A 15,708-nucleotide genomic window follows, 5' to 3' on the forward strand; every position below is an offset into this window, starting at 1 on the left:
CATATGCAAGCTCCGTTACTGACCAAAGATGTCTCAAGTACTCAATGCAAGTGCTGTTTCACACACCTACAATGTACGAATCACAAACAGGATCCCACAAACCAAAGCACAGACTGCCGTGATTAACACCACATTGACACACACAAACACATGAAGAACAAATAAACACTCCAATCACAAAGACAGAAAGCCAGAGAAGGCATTTTGTCAACTTCCACTTCCACTCCCACATGGAGGCCCCCAGTTCTCAAGAGGGAATGGACTCAGAGGGGCTCCCATCCGCTAAGGGGAGCAGCCCAGTTGGAGTAGACCTATTTCCCAGCCTGTGCAAGCTGGAGCGACTTACCCCCAAATGACATGAACTGTATACCACTGCTCTGGACATGTCTCCAAGACAAGCAGCCTCGTGCTGTAGGGCAGCCACTGCATATCAGGGAGAATCCCTGCCAGTATCCTGGAGCCAAATGTACTCTGGCATGTGCTGGGAAGTATAAATGGCGACGCCCCTGATCGAGATCAATACACCATGGGCACAGACCTCCTGGCTGGCTCGCTATAATTGGTAACCAAAGACCAGGATGTGTGCCCGACGCACAGTGAGGCCAAACAGCAGCAAAACATTGGACTTTGGAGCCGAGAAATATTTGTTGTTGAGACATTCAAGGAAATGGGTGGCTTATGCTGGGTAATCCCCAACCTTGAAAGCTTTTAGCAAAGCCCTCTTAGAGGTAAGGTGATGGAGGGGTGTGGCTTTTCGTTGAAAACTTCTCCCTGTCCGATCCATTGTTCTTGAGGACAGGTCATAGTCAGGTCTCAATGTTCCTATCAATCTCCAGCAAACAAATGTCACTCTCTGGGTGACAAGAAAGGGCAAGGTCCCAAGGCACAAGACTCACCCTCTGAGGTCCAGACCCACCTAAGAGAAAGGGGTCCCTGGGAGGGGTGGTGGTCCTCCTGCCATGGAGGGTATGTCCAGGAGCTGGTCTGGGTCCTCCCACCACTGCCCACGCCTCACAGAGGAGGCAGCTCTGCCTTGGTGGCTCCCTCAGGGCCAGGTCCCAGACGCTTGCTAGCTCTCATCACTGAGGGAGCCGGGTGCACATGACCCAACAGGTCTTAATGCTCCTCAGGCCACCCAAACAGTGGTGGTCAGGTACCCCAGACTGTGAGCCATACCCTTAGGGTCACAGTGGCGGTGTGTGGTAGAGGTTCAACACTGCCTCAAGGCCTGGTCTGGGCCAATGGTCATTCATGGCCTTGGCTCTGGAGCCCTGCAGGACACACCCCCAGCCTGTTCTCTGGGCTCCCCATCACACAAGCTGGCCCAAGGCCGTGTGAGCAGAAGAATGCTGGGGAGAAGGCTGGCACTTGCCTCTTACCTCATGCTCCAGGTCTGAAGGGGCAGCACTCCACTGACTGCTGCCTAACAAAGGGCCCCCACTAAAGATGGCTGACAGACAGTGGCTTGCTTGGGGCAGGGGCCCACTACACTGCCCACCAATGGCTGAGCAGGGTGGTCACAGTGGCATTAGTGGTCTCCTGGTAACCATTGCCTGGTAACGGGGCAGTGGGTCACAGTGCACAGCAAGGGCTGCCTGGGAAGGGCTGCATTCAGCTGGCTATGGTACAATTCCCCCTTTTCTTTGGTCCTCTGCAACCCTGAGGAGAATATGTGGGTATGATTTGGATAGAGTGGTTAATCATAAACTCAGCAGCGGATCTCTGTTTTAGGGGACTTGCTTTCCACCTCGATTCCTGGTTCATCTTTTCCCAAGTCTTTCAGGGAATGGGGTGACGACCACTCTAGCTACGTGCTGCTGGAGGAAAGCAAAGCCCTACAGTGCATTCTGAGTTGGAAGCAATGCCACGTTGCAAGTCTTGATCCAAGTCTTATATAAACTTGTATAAGGAATCCAGGAGAATAAGCCTGAAAAGCAGCGTGAGGGTGGCACTCTGGGGGAGACGTTCTGGCAGGTAATCCAGACACGCAGAAGCAGAAGGGAAGACATTGTTGTAAGTTGTTAGGAAGTTGAGGGGAAGAGCTTCCCTTAACGGGAGAACACAGATCAAAATCAGCATTATTGCGAAGCAAATCCATAAACGTTAGTAGCATATGCATCTGTTTACTCAGTTTGTCAAAACTGCATTGGTAAGAGTCTTCTTGAAGTTGAAGCACTTTGGGAAAGCCTCAGCCTAACTATCTGTTAGACACTTAAAGAGGCAAGGTTAAAGATCGCATGACAAGGGGTTGCGAAGGAAGCTTAATCAAGTGGCTCTCATGTAACCGTCAGCATGGCTGACCGATTATCCCAAGGCATACCTGCATTTCAGAAACTTTGTACCCTTTCTAGAATATCGACAGGTGTGCCATGTATCCATCCTGTGTAATTGGAGAAGCTTCTCCCCCATTTCACAATGTTTTCTCTGTAATTTCCATACCAGATATACGACTGAAATAGTCCTCCTTGAGTTGCCTTAAGGGCCCCGCAACTAATCCAAAGTTAACAAAATATTTCAAAACACCTGGTCCAATAAGCTCATCAGTCCTTTGAAGAGAATTCTTCTTTCTTCTCCAAAGTGAGAAGAGATCTTAAAAGCAAATCGAGATCCCTTAAAGGCAGGACAGTTCACATACCATGTTATTGAAAGCAGCATTGCAAGTAAACGTGTTCTCTTGGCAGAGGGGAACCCAATCCAGCCTTGAAAAAAACGCATTTTTAATAACAGTATCCATTTCCCGAAGTGGAGTTTCGTTTCAGCCCAATGATGCATCAAATGTTGGTTTTTGGCTCAACACATTTATCCCACCTTCCTACTCTATCCTGAAATGTGTTCCTTCTCATGAGTTTCTTAGCTTTAATTACATATTTCGATTACAATCCTCAAGTGCTTAACACCTTCACTTAGTGAAAACCAAGAAGCAAGCAATTGTCAGCTGGATGCCATACCAGCATTTCTGATTGCAAACGGATGCTTTTGAGACCTTCTGCTAAGTAGGCAAAGGTAGGGAATCTTAGATGTGCCCAGCATCCAATGTTCCAATCCTCTATCCTCTTTGAAATGACCCGGAGAGTCAAGGAATGCTTGCCACTTACCTTGGTGAAGTTTCATGCTACCCAAATCTAGAGAGGCCATTTAGAAAGACTTCAAGTGTCATCATTTCAACTTATGGTCCTTGCTGTCAAATTGGCAACAGATATAAGGTCTTTTTGGATCTCTAAGAAACCTAGGGACCGCAGAAGGTTTATACTTCAGAATGCAAGAAGCTTAAGGCAGCTTCCATACCAGATATCAGTTCAGTACTAGCTATTTGCCAGATCATCAGGACCTGAAATCCATGGAGGCCAATTCTCTCCAGAGGAGGAAGTATTGAATAGGTAAGTGCTTCCCTTTCAGTGAAGTGGAGCTCATTTACACATCAACTCGGCAGTTGATGTCAATTGCCTTATCCCTAAAAGTGGCCCAAATCTGGAGAATGCACCTGAAAGGGGTGCGTTGGGGAAGCACATTTGAGTTTCCCAGAGCCACAACACTTTCACACAAAACGAACGCAAAAGTACATGCATAAAAGAAACTCTCAGTCCTGAGGACCAAAGCAAAGGGTGAGGATGAACAACATCCTCAATGTTTTTGAACTACGTTCCCTCATTTTAACAACAAAACGACAAACAGCATGCAAATTGAAAGATAGGGAATCAGGACCACAGTTGTCATGCCTACTGACCTGGGAAGCAGAAAGAGCCAAAAAGTAAAAAGCAAAGAAATTAGGAAAAGTTCAATTTGCTTCATTAACTTCCACATGTCTCCTGGAAATATGCTCGTTTTCTCAGGGTCACAATGATGAAAACCAAAAGGATTTCACTGAACAAACTTTCTCTAACTGAATATTTTACATAGACTGGTTTTGGAGATATGAAAATGATTCATTTGATGCCATGTTTCACCAGAATCTGTAGAATATGCTGGCCATGCAATGTAAAAAAAAAAAAATACTTGCTTGTCCCTTAGCGGACTACAAGATGGACTAGAGCTCTGCTGATCACAGCAGGTGTTATCCAATAGCAGAGAGACAAATGCAATGCCAAAAGGTCTCTCAGGATCGCAGTTCCCAGGCACCAAAGGGCAGATTCCTACCCATTGGAAAGGGAATATGTCAACCAATGTTCCACCACAGCTGAAACACAATGCAGGAGGGAATGATACCTAGTTGGATCATATGCAAGCTCCGTTACTGACCAAAGACGTCTCAAGTACTCAATGCAAGTGCTGTTTCACACACCTACAATGTACGAATCACAAAGAGGATCCCACAAACCAAAGCACAGACTGCCGTGATTAACACCACATTGACACACACAAACACATGAAGAACAAATAAACACTCCAATCACAAAGACAGAAAGCCAGAGAAGGCATTTTGTCAACTTCCACTTCCACTCCCACATGGAGGCCCCCAGTTCTCAAGAGGGAATGGACTCAGAGGGGCTCCCATCCGCTAAGGGGAGCAGCCCAGTTGGAGTAGACCTATTTCCCAGCCTGTGCAAGCTGGAGCGACTTACCCCCAAATGACATGAACTGTATACCACTGCTCTGGACATGTCTCCAAGACAAGCAGCCTCGTGCTGTAGGGCAGCCACTGCATATCAGGGAGAATCCCTGCCAGTATCCTGGAGCCAAATGTACTCTGGCATGTGCTGGGAAGTATAAATGGCGACGCCCCTGATCGAGATCAATACACCATGGGCACAGACCTCCTGGCTGGCTCGCTATAATTGGTAACCAAAGACCAGGATGTGTGCCCGACGCACAGTGAGGCCAAACAGCAGCAAAACATTGGACTTTGGAGCCGAGAAATATTTGTTGTTGAGACATTCAAGGAAATGGGTGGCTTATGCTGGGTAATCCCCAACCTTGAAAGCTTTTAGCAAAGCCCTCTTAGAGGTAAGGTGATGGAGGGGTGTGGCTTTTCGTTGAAAACTTCTCCCTGTCCGATCCATTGTTCTTGAGGACAGGTCATAGTCAGGTCTCAATGATCCTATCAATCTCCAGCAAACAAATGTCACTCTCTGGGTGACAAGAAAGGGCAAGGTCCCAAGGCACAAGACTCACCCTCTGAGGTCCAGACCCACCTAAGAGAAAGGGGTCCCTGGGAGGGGTGGTGGTCCTCCTGCCATGGAGGGTTTGTCCAGGAGCTGGTCTGGGTCCTCCCACCACTGCCCACGCCTCACAGAGGAGGCAGCTCTGCCTTGGTGGCTCCCTCAGGGCCAGGTCCCAGACGCTTGCTAGCTCTCATCACTGAGGGAGCCGGGTGCACATGACCCAACAGGTCTTAATGCTCCTCAGGCCACCCAAACAGTGGTGGTCAGGTACCCCAGACTGTGAGCCATACCCTTAGGGTCACAGTGGCGGTGTGTGGTAGAGGTTCAACACTGCCTCAAGGCCTGGTCTGGGCCAATGGTCATTCATGGCCTTGGCTCTGGAGCCCTGCAGGACACACCCCCAGCCTGTTCTCTGGGCTCCCCATCACACAAGCTGGCCCAAGGCCGTGTGAGCAGAAGAATGCTGGGGAGAAGGCTGGCACTTGCCTCTTACCTCATGCTCCAGGTCTGAAGGGGCAGCACTCCACTGACTGCTGCCTAACAAAGGGCCCCCACTAAAGATGGCTGACAGACAGTGGCTTGCTTGGGGCAGGGGCCCACTACACTGCCCACCAATGGCTGAGCAGGGTGGTCACAGTGGCATTAGTGGTCTCCTGGTAACCATTGCCTGGTAACGGGGCAGTGGGTCACAGTGCACAGCAAGGGCTGCCTGGGAAGGGCTGCATTCAGCTGGCTATGGTACAATTCCCCCTTTTCTTTGGTCCTCTGCAACCCTGAGGAGAATATGTGGGTATGATTTGGATAGAGTGGTTAATCATAAACTCAGCAGCGGATCTCTGTTTTAGGGGACTTGCTTTCAACCTAGATTCCTGGTTCATCTTTTCCCAAGTCTTTCAGGGAATGGGGTGACGACCACTCTAGCTACGTGCTGCTGGAGGAAAGCAAAGCCCTACAGTGCATTCTGAGTTGGAAGCAATGCCACGTTGCAAGTCTTGATCCAAGTCTTATATAAACTTGTATAAGGAATCCAGGAGAATAAGCCTGAAAAGCAGCGTGAGGGTGGCACTCTGGGGGAGACGTTCTGGCAGGTAATCCAGACACGCAGAAGCAGAAGGGAAGAAATTGTTGTAAGTTGTTAGGAAGTTGAGGGGAAGAGCTTCCCTTAACGGGAGAACACAGATCAAAATCAGCATTATTGCGAAGCAAATCCATAAACGTTAGTAGCATATGCATCTGTTTACTCAGTTTGTCAAAACTGCATTGGTAAGAGTCTTCTTGAAGTTGAAGCACTTTGGGAAAGCCTCAGCCTAACTATCTGTTAGACACTTAAAGAGGCAAGGTTAAAGATCGCATGACAAGGGGTTGCGAAGGAAGCTTAATCAAGTGGCTCTCATGTAACCGTCAGCATGGCTGACCGATTATCCCAAGGCATACCTGCATTTCAGAAACTTTGTACCCTTTCTAGAATATCGACAGGTGTGCCATGTATCCATCCTGTGTAATTGGAGAAGCTTCTCCCCCATTTCACAATGTTTTCTCTGTAATTTCCATACCAGATATACGACTGAAATAGTCCTCCTTGAGTTGCCTTAAGGGCCCCGCAACTAATCCAAAGTTAACAAAATATTTCAAAACACCTGGTCCAATAAGCTCATCAGTCCTTTGAAGAGAATTCTTCTTTCTTCTCCAAAGTGAGAAGAGATCTTAAAAGCAAATCGAGATCCCTTAAAGGCAGGACAGTTCACATACCATGGTATTGAAAGCAGCATTGCAAGTAAACGTGTTCTCTTGGCAGAGGGGAACCCAATCCAGCCTTGAAAAAAACGCATTTTTAATAACAGTATCCATTTCCCGAAGTGGAGTTTCGTTTCAGCCCAATGATGCATCAAATGTTGGTTTTTGGCTCAACACATTTATCCCACCTTCCTACTCTATCCTGAAATGTGTTCCTTTTCATGAGTTTCTTAGCTTTAATTACATATTTCAATTACAATCCTCAAGTCCTTAACACCTTCACTTAGTGAAAACCAAGAAGCAAGCAATTGTCAGCTGGATGCCATACCAGCATTTCTGATTGCAAACGGATGCTTTTGAGACCTTCTGCTAAGTAGGCAAAGGTAGGGAATCTTAGATGTGCCCAGCATCCAATGTTCCAATCCTCTATCCTCTTTGAAATGACCCGGAGAGTCAAGGAATGCTTGCCACTTAGCTTGGTGAAGTTTCATGCTACCCAAATCTAGAGAGGCCATTTAGAAAGACTTCAAGTGTCATCATTTCAACTTATGGTCTTTGCTGTCAAATTGGCAACAGATACAAGGTCTTTTTGGATCTCTAAGAAACCTAGGGACTGCAGAAGGTTTATACTTCAGAATGCAAGAAGCTTAAGGCAGCTTCCATACCAGATATCAGTTCAGTACTAGCTATTTGCCAGATCATCAGGACCTGAAATCCATGGAGGCCAATTCTCTCCAGAGGAGGAAGTATTGAATAGGTAAGTGCTTCCCTTTCAGTGAAGTGGAGCTCATTTACACATCAACTCGGCAGTTGATGTCAATTGCCTTATCCCTAAAAGTGGCCCAAATCTGGAGAATGCACCTGAAAGGGGTGCGTTGGGGAAGCACATTTGAGTTTCCCAGAGCCACAACACTTTCACACAAAACAAACGCAAAAGTACATGCACAAAAGAAACTCTCAGTCCTGAGGACCAAAACAAAGGGTGAGGATGAACAACATCCTCAATGTTTTTGAACTACGTTCCCTCATTTTAACAACAAAACGACAAACAGCATGCAAATTGAAAGATAGGGAATCAGGACCACAGTTGTCATGCCTACTGACCTGGGAAGCAGAAAGAGCCAAAAAGTAAAAAGCAAAGAAATTAGGAAAAGTTCAATTTGCTTCATTAACTTCCACATGTCTCCTGGAAATATGCTCGTTTTCTCAGGGTCACAATGATGAAAACCAAAAGGATTTCACTGAACAAACTTTCTCTAACTGAATATTTTACATAGACTGGTTTTGGAGATATGAAAATGATTCATTTGATGCCATGTTTCACCAGAATCTGTAGAATATGCTGGCCATGCAATGTAAAAAAAAAAAAAAATACTTGCTTGTCCCTTAGCGGACTACAAGATGGACTAGAGCTCTGCTGATCACAGCAGGTGTTATCCAATAGCAGAGAGACAAATGCAATGCCAAAAGGTCTCTCAGGATCGCAGTTCCCAGGCACCAAAGGGCAGATTCCTACCCATTGGAAAGGGAATATGTCAACCAATGTTCCACCACAGCTGAAACACAATGCAGGAGGGAATGATACCTAGTTGGATCATATGCAAGCTCCGTTACTGACCAAAGACGTCTCAAGTACTCAATGCAAGTGCTGTTTCACACACCTACAATGTACGAATCACAAAGAGGATCCCACAAACCAAAGCACAGACTGCCGTGATTAACACCACATTGACACACACAAACACATGAAGAACAAATAAACACTCCAATCACAAAGACAGAAAGCCAGAGAAGGCATTTTGTCAACTTCCACTTCCACTCCCACATGGAGGCCCCCAGTTCTCAAGAGGGAATGGACTCAGAGGGGCTCCCATCCGCTAAGGGGAGCAGCCCAGTTGGAGTAGACCTATTTCCCAGCCTGTGCAAGCTGGAGCGACTTACCCCCAAATGACATGAACTGTATACCACTGCTCTGGACATGTCTCCAAGACAAGCAGCCTCGTGCTGTAGGGCAGCCACTGCATATCAGGGAGAATCCCTGCCAGTATCCTGGAGCCAAATGTACTCTGGCATGTGCTGGGAAGTATAAATGGCGACGCCCCTGATCGAGATCAATACACCATGGGCACAGACCTCCTGGCTGGCTCGCTATAATTGGTAACCAAAGACCAGGATGTGTGCCCGACGCACAGTGAGGCCAAACAGCAGCAAAACATTGGACTTTGGAGCCGAGAAATATTTGTTGTTGAGACATTCAAGGAAATGGGTGGCTTATGCTGGGTAATCCCCAACCTTGAAAGCTTTTAGCAAAGCCCTCTTAGAGGTAAGGTGATGGAGGGGTGTGGCTTTTCGTTGAAAACTTCTCCCTGTCCGATCCATTGTTCTTGAGGACAGGTCATAGTCAGGTCTCAATGTTCCTATCAATCTCCAGCAAACAAATGTCACTCTCTGGGTGACAAGAAAGGGCAAGGTCCCAAGGCACAAGACTCACCCTCTGAGGTCCAGACCCACCTAAGAGAAAGGGGTCCCTGGGAGGGGTGGTGGTCCTCCTGCCATGGAGGGTATGTCCAGGAGCTGGTCTGGGTCCTCCCACCACTGCCCACGCCTCACAGAGGAGGCAGCTCTGCCTTGGTGGCTCCCTCAGGGCCAGGTCCCAGACGCTTGCTAGCTCTCATCACTGAGGGAGCCGGGTGCACATGACCCAACAGGTCTTAATGCTCCTCAGGCCACCCAAACAGTGGTGGTCAGGTACCCCAGACTGTGAGCCATACCCTTAGGGTCACAGTGGCGGTGTGTGGTAGAGGTTCAACACTGCCTCAAGGCCTGGTCTGGGCCAATGGTCATTCATGGCCTTGGCTCTGGAGCCCTGCAGGACACACCCCCAGCCTGTTCTCTGGGCTCCCCATCACACAAGCTGGCCCAAGGCCGTGTGAGCAGAAGAATGCTGGGGAGAAGGCTGGCACTTGCCTCTTACCTCATGCTCCAGGTCTGAAGGGGCAGCACTCCACTGACTGCTGCCTAACAAAGGGCCCCCACTAAAGATGGCTGACAGACAGTGGCTTGCTTGGGGCAGGGGCCCACTACACTGCCCACCAATGGCTGAGCAGGGTGGTCACAGTGGCATTAGTGGTCTCCTGGTAACCATTGCCTGGTAACGGGGCAGTGGGTCACAGTGCACAGCAAGGGCTGCCTGGGAAGGGCTGCATTCAGCTGGCTATGGTACAATTCCCCCTTTTCTTTGGTCCTCTGCAACCCTGAGGAGAATATGTGGGTATGATTTGGATAGAGTGGTTAATCATAAACTCAGCAGCGGATCTCTGTTTTAGGGGACTTGCTTGCAACCTCCATTCCTGGTTCATCTTTTCCCAAGTCTTTCAGGGAATGGAGTGACGACCACTCTAGCTTCATGCTGCTGGCGGAAAGCAAAGCCCTACAGTGCATTCTGAGTTGGAAGCAATGCCACGTTGCAAGTCTTGATCCAAGTCTTATATAAACTTGTATAAGGAATCCAGGAGAATAAGCCTGAAAAGCAGCGTGAGGGTGGCACTCTGGGGGAGACGTTCTGGCAGGGAATCCAGACACGCAGAAGCAGAAGGGAAGACATTGTTGTAAGTTGTTAGGAAGTTGAGGGGAAGAGCTTCCCTTAACGGGAGAACACAGATCAAAATCAGCATTATTGCGAAGCAAATCCATAAACGTTAGTAGCATATGCATCTGTTTACTCAGTTTGTCAAAACTGCATTGGTAAGAGTCTTCTTGAAGTTGAAGCACTTTGGGAAAGCCTCAGCCTAACTATCTGTTAGACACTTAAAGAGGCAAGGTTAAAGATCGCATGACAAGGGGTTGCGAAGGAAGCTTAATCAAGTGGCTCTCATGTAACCGTCAGCATGGCTGACCGATTATCCCAAGGCATACCTGCATTTCAGAAACTTTGTACCCTTTCTAGAATATCGACAGGTGTGCCATGTATCCATCCTGTGTAATTGGAGAAGCTTCTCCCCCATTTCACAATGTTTTCTCTGTAATTTCCATACCAGATATACGACTGAAATAGTCCTCCTTGAGTTGCCTTAAGGGCCCCGCAACTAATCCAAAGTTAACAAAATATTTCAAAACACCTGGTCCAATAAGCTCATCAGTCCTTTGAAGAGAATTCTTCTTTCTTCTCCAAAGTGAGAAGAGATCTTAAAAGCAAATCGAGATCCCTTAAAGGCAGGACAGTTCACATACCATGGTATTGAAAGCAGCATTGCAAGTAAACGTGTTCTCTTGGCAGAGGGGAACCCAATCCAGCCTTGAAAAAAACGCATTTTTAATAACAGTATCCATTTCCCGAAGTGGAGTTTCGTTTCAGCCCAATGATGCATCAAATGTTGGTTTTTGGCTCAACACATTTATCCCACCTTCCTACTCTATCCTGAAATGTGTTCCTTTTCATGAGTTTCTTAGCTTTAATTACATATTTCAATTACAATCCTCAAGTCCTTAACACCTTCACTTAGTGAAAACCAAGAAGCAAGCAATTGTCAGCTGGATGCCATACCAGCATTTCTGATTGCAAACGGATGCTTTTGAGACCTTCTGCTAAGTAGGCAAAGGTAGGGAATCTTAGATGTGCCCAGCATCCAATGTTCCAATAATCTATCCTCTTTGAAATGACCCGGAGAGTCAAGGAATGCTTGCCACTTACCTTGGTGAAGTTTCATGTTCCCCAAATCTAGAGAGGCCATTTAGAAAGACTTCAAGTGTCATCATTTCAACTTATGGTCCTTGCTGTCAAATTGGCAACAGATATAAGGTCTTTTTGGATCTCTAAGAAACCTAGGGACTGCAGAAGGTTTATACTTCAGAATGCAAGAAGCTTAAGGCAGCTTCCATACCAGATATCAGTTCAGTACTAGCTATTTGCCAGATCATCAGGACCTGAAATCCATGGAGGCCAATTCTCTCCAGAGGAGGAAGTATTGAATAGGTAAGTGCTTCCCTTTCAGTGAAATAGAGCTCATTTACACATCAACTCGGCAGTTGATGTCAATTGCCTTATCCCTAAAAGTGGCCCAAATCTGGAGAATGCACCTGAAAGGGGTGCGTTGGGGAAGCACATTTGAGTTTCCCAGAGCCACAACACTTTCACACAAAACAAACGCAAAAGTACATGCACAAAAGAAACTCTCAGTCCTGAGGACCAAAGCAAAGGGTGAGGATGAACAACATCCTCAATGTTTTCGAACTACGTTCCCTCATTTTAACAACAAAACGACAAACAGCATGCAAATTGAAAGATAGGGAATCAGGACCACAGTTGTCATGCCTACTGACCTGGGAAGCAGAAAGAGCCAAAAAGTAAAAAGCAAAGAAATTAGGAAAAGTTCAATTTGCTTCATTAACTTCCACATGTCTCCTGGAAATATGCTCGTTTTCTCAGGGTCACAATGATGAAAACCAAAAGGATTTCACTGAACAAACTTTCTCTAACTGAATATTTTACATAGACTGGTTTTGGAGATATGAAAATGATTCATTTGATGCCATGTTTCACCAGAATCTGTAGAATATGCTGGCCATGCAATGTAAAAAAAAAAAAAAAAATACTTGCTTGTCCCTTAGCGGACTACAAGATGGACTAGAGCTCTGCTGATCACAGCAGGTGTTATCCAATAGCAGAGAGACAAATGCAATGCCAAAAGGTCTCTCAGGATCGCAGTTCCCAGGCACCAAAGGGCAGATTCCTACCCATTGGAAAGGGAATATGTCAACCAATGTTCCACCACAGCTGAAACACAATGCAGGAGGGAATGATACCTAGTTGGATCATATGCAAGCTCCGTTACTGACCAAAGACGTCTCAAGTACTCAATGCAAGTGCTGTTTCACACACCTACAATGTACGAATCACAAAGAGGATCCCACAAACCAAAGCACAGACTGCCGTGATTAACACCACATTGACACACACAAACACATGAAGAACAAATAAACACTCCAATCACAAAGACAGAAAGCCAGAGAAGGCATTTTGTCAACTTCCACTTCCACTCCCACATGGAGGCCCCCAGTTCTCAAGAGGGAATGGACTCAGAGGGGCTCCCATCCGCTAAGGGGAGCAGCCCAGTTGGAGTAGACCTATTTCCCAGCCTGTGCAAGCTGGAGCGACTTACCCCCAAATGACATGAACTGTATACCACTGCTCTGGACATGTCTCCAAGACAAGCAGCCTCGTGCTGTAGGGCAGCCACTGCATATCAGGGAGAATCCCTGCCAGTATCCTGGAGCCAAATGTACTCTGGCATGTGCTGGGAAGTATAAATGGCGACGCCCCTGATCGAGATCAATACACCATGGGCACAGACCTCCTGGCTGGCTCGCTATAATTGGTAACCAAAGACCAGGATGTGTGCCCGACGCACAGTGAGGCCAAACAGCAGCAAAACATTGGACTTTGGAGCCGAGAAATATTTGTTGTTGAGACATTCAAGGAAATGGGTGGCTTATGCTGGGTAATCCCCAACCTTGAAAGCTTTTAGCAAAGCCCTCTTAGAGGTAAGGTGATGGAGGGGTGTGGCTTTTCGTTGAAAACTTCTCCCTGTCCGATCCATTGTTCTTGAGGACAGGTCATAGTCAGGTCTCAATGATCCTATCAATCTCCAGCAAACAAATGTCACTCTCTGGGTGACAAGAAAGGGCAAGGTCCCAAGGCACAAGACTCACCCTCTGAGGTCCAGACCCACCTAAGAGAAAGGGGTCCCTGGGAGGGGTGGTGGTCCTCCTGCCATGGAGGGTATGTCCAGGAGCTGGTCTGGGTCCTCCCACCACTGCCCACGCCTCACAGAGGAGGCAGCTCTGCCTTGGTGGCTCCCTCAGGGCCAGGTCCCAGACGCTTGCTAGCTCTCATCACTGAGGGAGCCGGGTGCACATGACCCAACAGGTCTTAATGCTCCTCAGGCCACCCAAACAGTGGTGGTCAGGTACCCCAGACTGTGAGCCATACCCTTAGGGTCACAGTGGCGGTGTGTGGTAGAGGTTCAACACTGCCTCAAGGCCTGGTCTGGGCCAATGGTCATTCATGGCCTTGGCTCTGGAGCCCTGCAGGACACACCCCCAGCCTGTTCTCTGGGCTCCCCATCACACAAGCTGGCCCAAGGCCGTGTGAGCAGAAGAATGCTGGGGAGAAGGCTGGCACTTGCCTCTTACCTCATGCTCCAGGTCTGAAGGGGCAGCACTCCACTGACTGCTGCCTAACAAAGGGCCCCCACTAAAGATGGCTGACAGACAGTGGCTTGCTTGGGGCAGGGGCCCACTACACTGCCCACCAATGGCTGAGCAGGGTGGTCACAGTGGCATTAGTGGTCTCCTGGTAACCATTGCCTGGTAACGGGGCAGTGGGTCACAGTGCACAGCAAGGGCTGCCTGGGAAGGGCTGCATTCAGCTGGCTATGGTACAATTCCCCCTTTTCTTTGGTCCTCTGCAACCCTGAGGAGAATATGTGGGTATGATTTGGATAGAGTGGTTAATCATAAACTCAGCAGCGGATCTCTGTTTTAGGGGACTTGCTTGCAACCTCCATTCCTGGTTCATCTTTTCCCAAGTCTTTCAGGGAATGGGGTGACGACCACTCTAGCTTCATGCTGCTGGCGGAAAGCAAAGCCCTACAGTGCATTCTGAGTTGGAAGCAATGCCACGTTGCAAGTCTTGATCCAAGTCTTATATAAACTTGTATAAGGAATCCAGGAGAATAAGCCTGAAAAGCAGCGTGAGGGTGGCACTCTGGGGGAGACGTTCTGGCAGGTAATCCAGACACGCAGAAGCAGAAGGGAAGACATTGTTGTAAGTTGTTAGGAAGTTGAGGGGAAGAGCTTCCCTTAACGGGAGAACACAGATCAAAATCAGCATTATTGCGAAGCAAATCCATAAACGTTAGTAGCATATGCATCTGTTTACTCAGTTTGTCAAAACTGCATTGGTAAGAGTCTTCTTGAAGTTGAAGCACTTTGGGAAAGCCTCAGCCTAACTATCTGTTAGACACTTAAAGAGGCAAGGTTAAAGATCGCATGACAAGGGGTTGCGAAGGAAGCTTAATCAAGTGGCTCTCATGTAACCGTCAGCATGGCTGACCGATTATCCCAAGGCATACCTGCATTTCAGAAACTTTGTACCCTTTCTAGAATATCGACAGGTGTGCCATGTATCCATCCTGTGTAATTGGAGAAGCTTCTCCCCCATTTCACAATGTTTTCTCTGTAATTTCCATACCAGATATACGACTGAAATAGTCCTCCTTGAGTTGCCTTAAGGGCCCCGCAACTAATCCAAAGTTAACAAAATATTTCAAAACACCTGGTCCAATAAGCTCATCAGTCCTTTGAAGAGAATTCTTCTTTCTTCTCCAAAGTGAGAAGAGATCTTAAAAGCAAATCGAGATCCCTTAAAGGCAGGACAGTTCACATACCATGGTATTGAAAGCAGCATTGCAAGTAAACGTGTTCTCTTGGCAGAGGGGAACCCAATCCAGCCTTGAAAAAAACGCATTTTTAATAACAGTATCCATTTCCCGAAGTGGAGTTTCGTTTCAGCCCAATGATGCATCAAATGTTGGTTTTTGGCTCAACACATTTATCCCACCTTCCTACTCTATCCTGAAATGTGTTCCTTTTCATGAGTTTCTTAGCTTTAATTACATATTTCAATTACAATCCTCAAGTCCTTAACACCTTCACTTAGTGAAAACCAAGAAGCAAGCAATTGTCAGCTGGATGCCATACCAGCATTTCTGATTGCAAACGGATGCTTTTGAGACCTTCTGCTAAGTAGGCAAAGGTAGGGAATCTTAGATGTGCCCAGCATCCAATGTTCCAATAATCTATCCTCTTTGAAATG

The sequence above is a fragment of the Hippopotamus amphibius genome, chromosome 10, assembly GCF_030028045.1.
Source record: "Hippopotamus amphibius kiboko isolate mHipAmp2 chromosome 10, mHipAmp2.hap2, whole genome shotgun sequence".
Lineage (NCBI taxonomy): Eukaryota > Metazoa > Chordata > Mammalia > Artiodactyla > Hippopotamidae > Hippopotamus > Hippopotamus amphibius.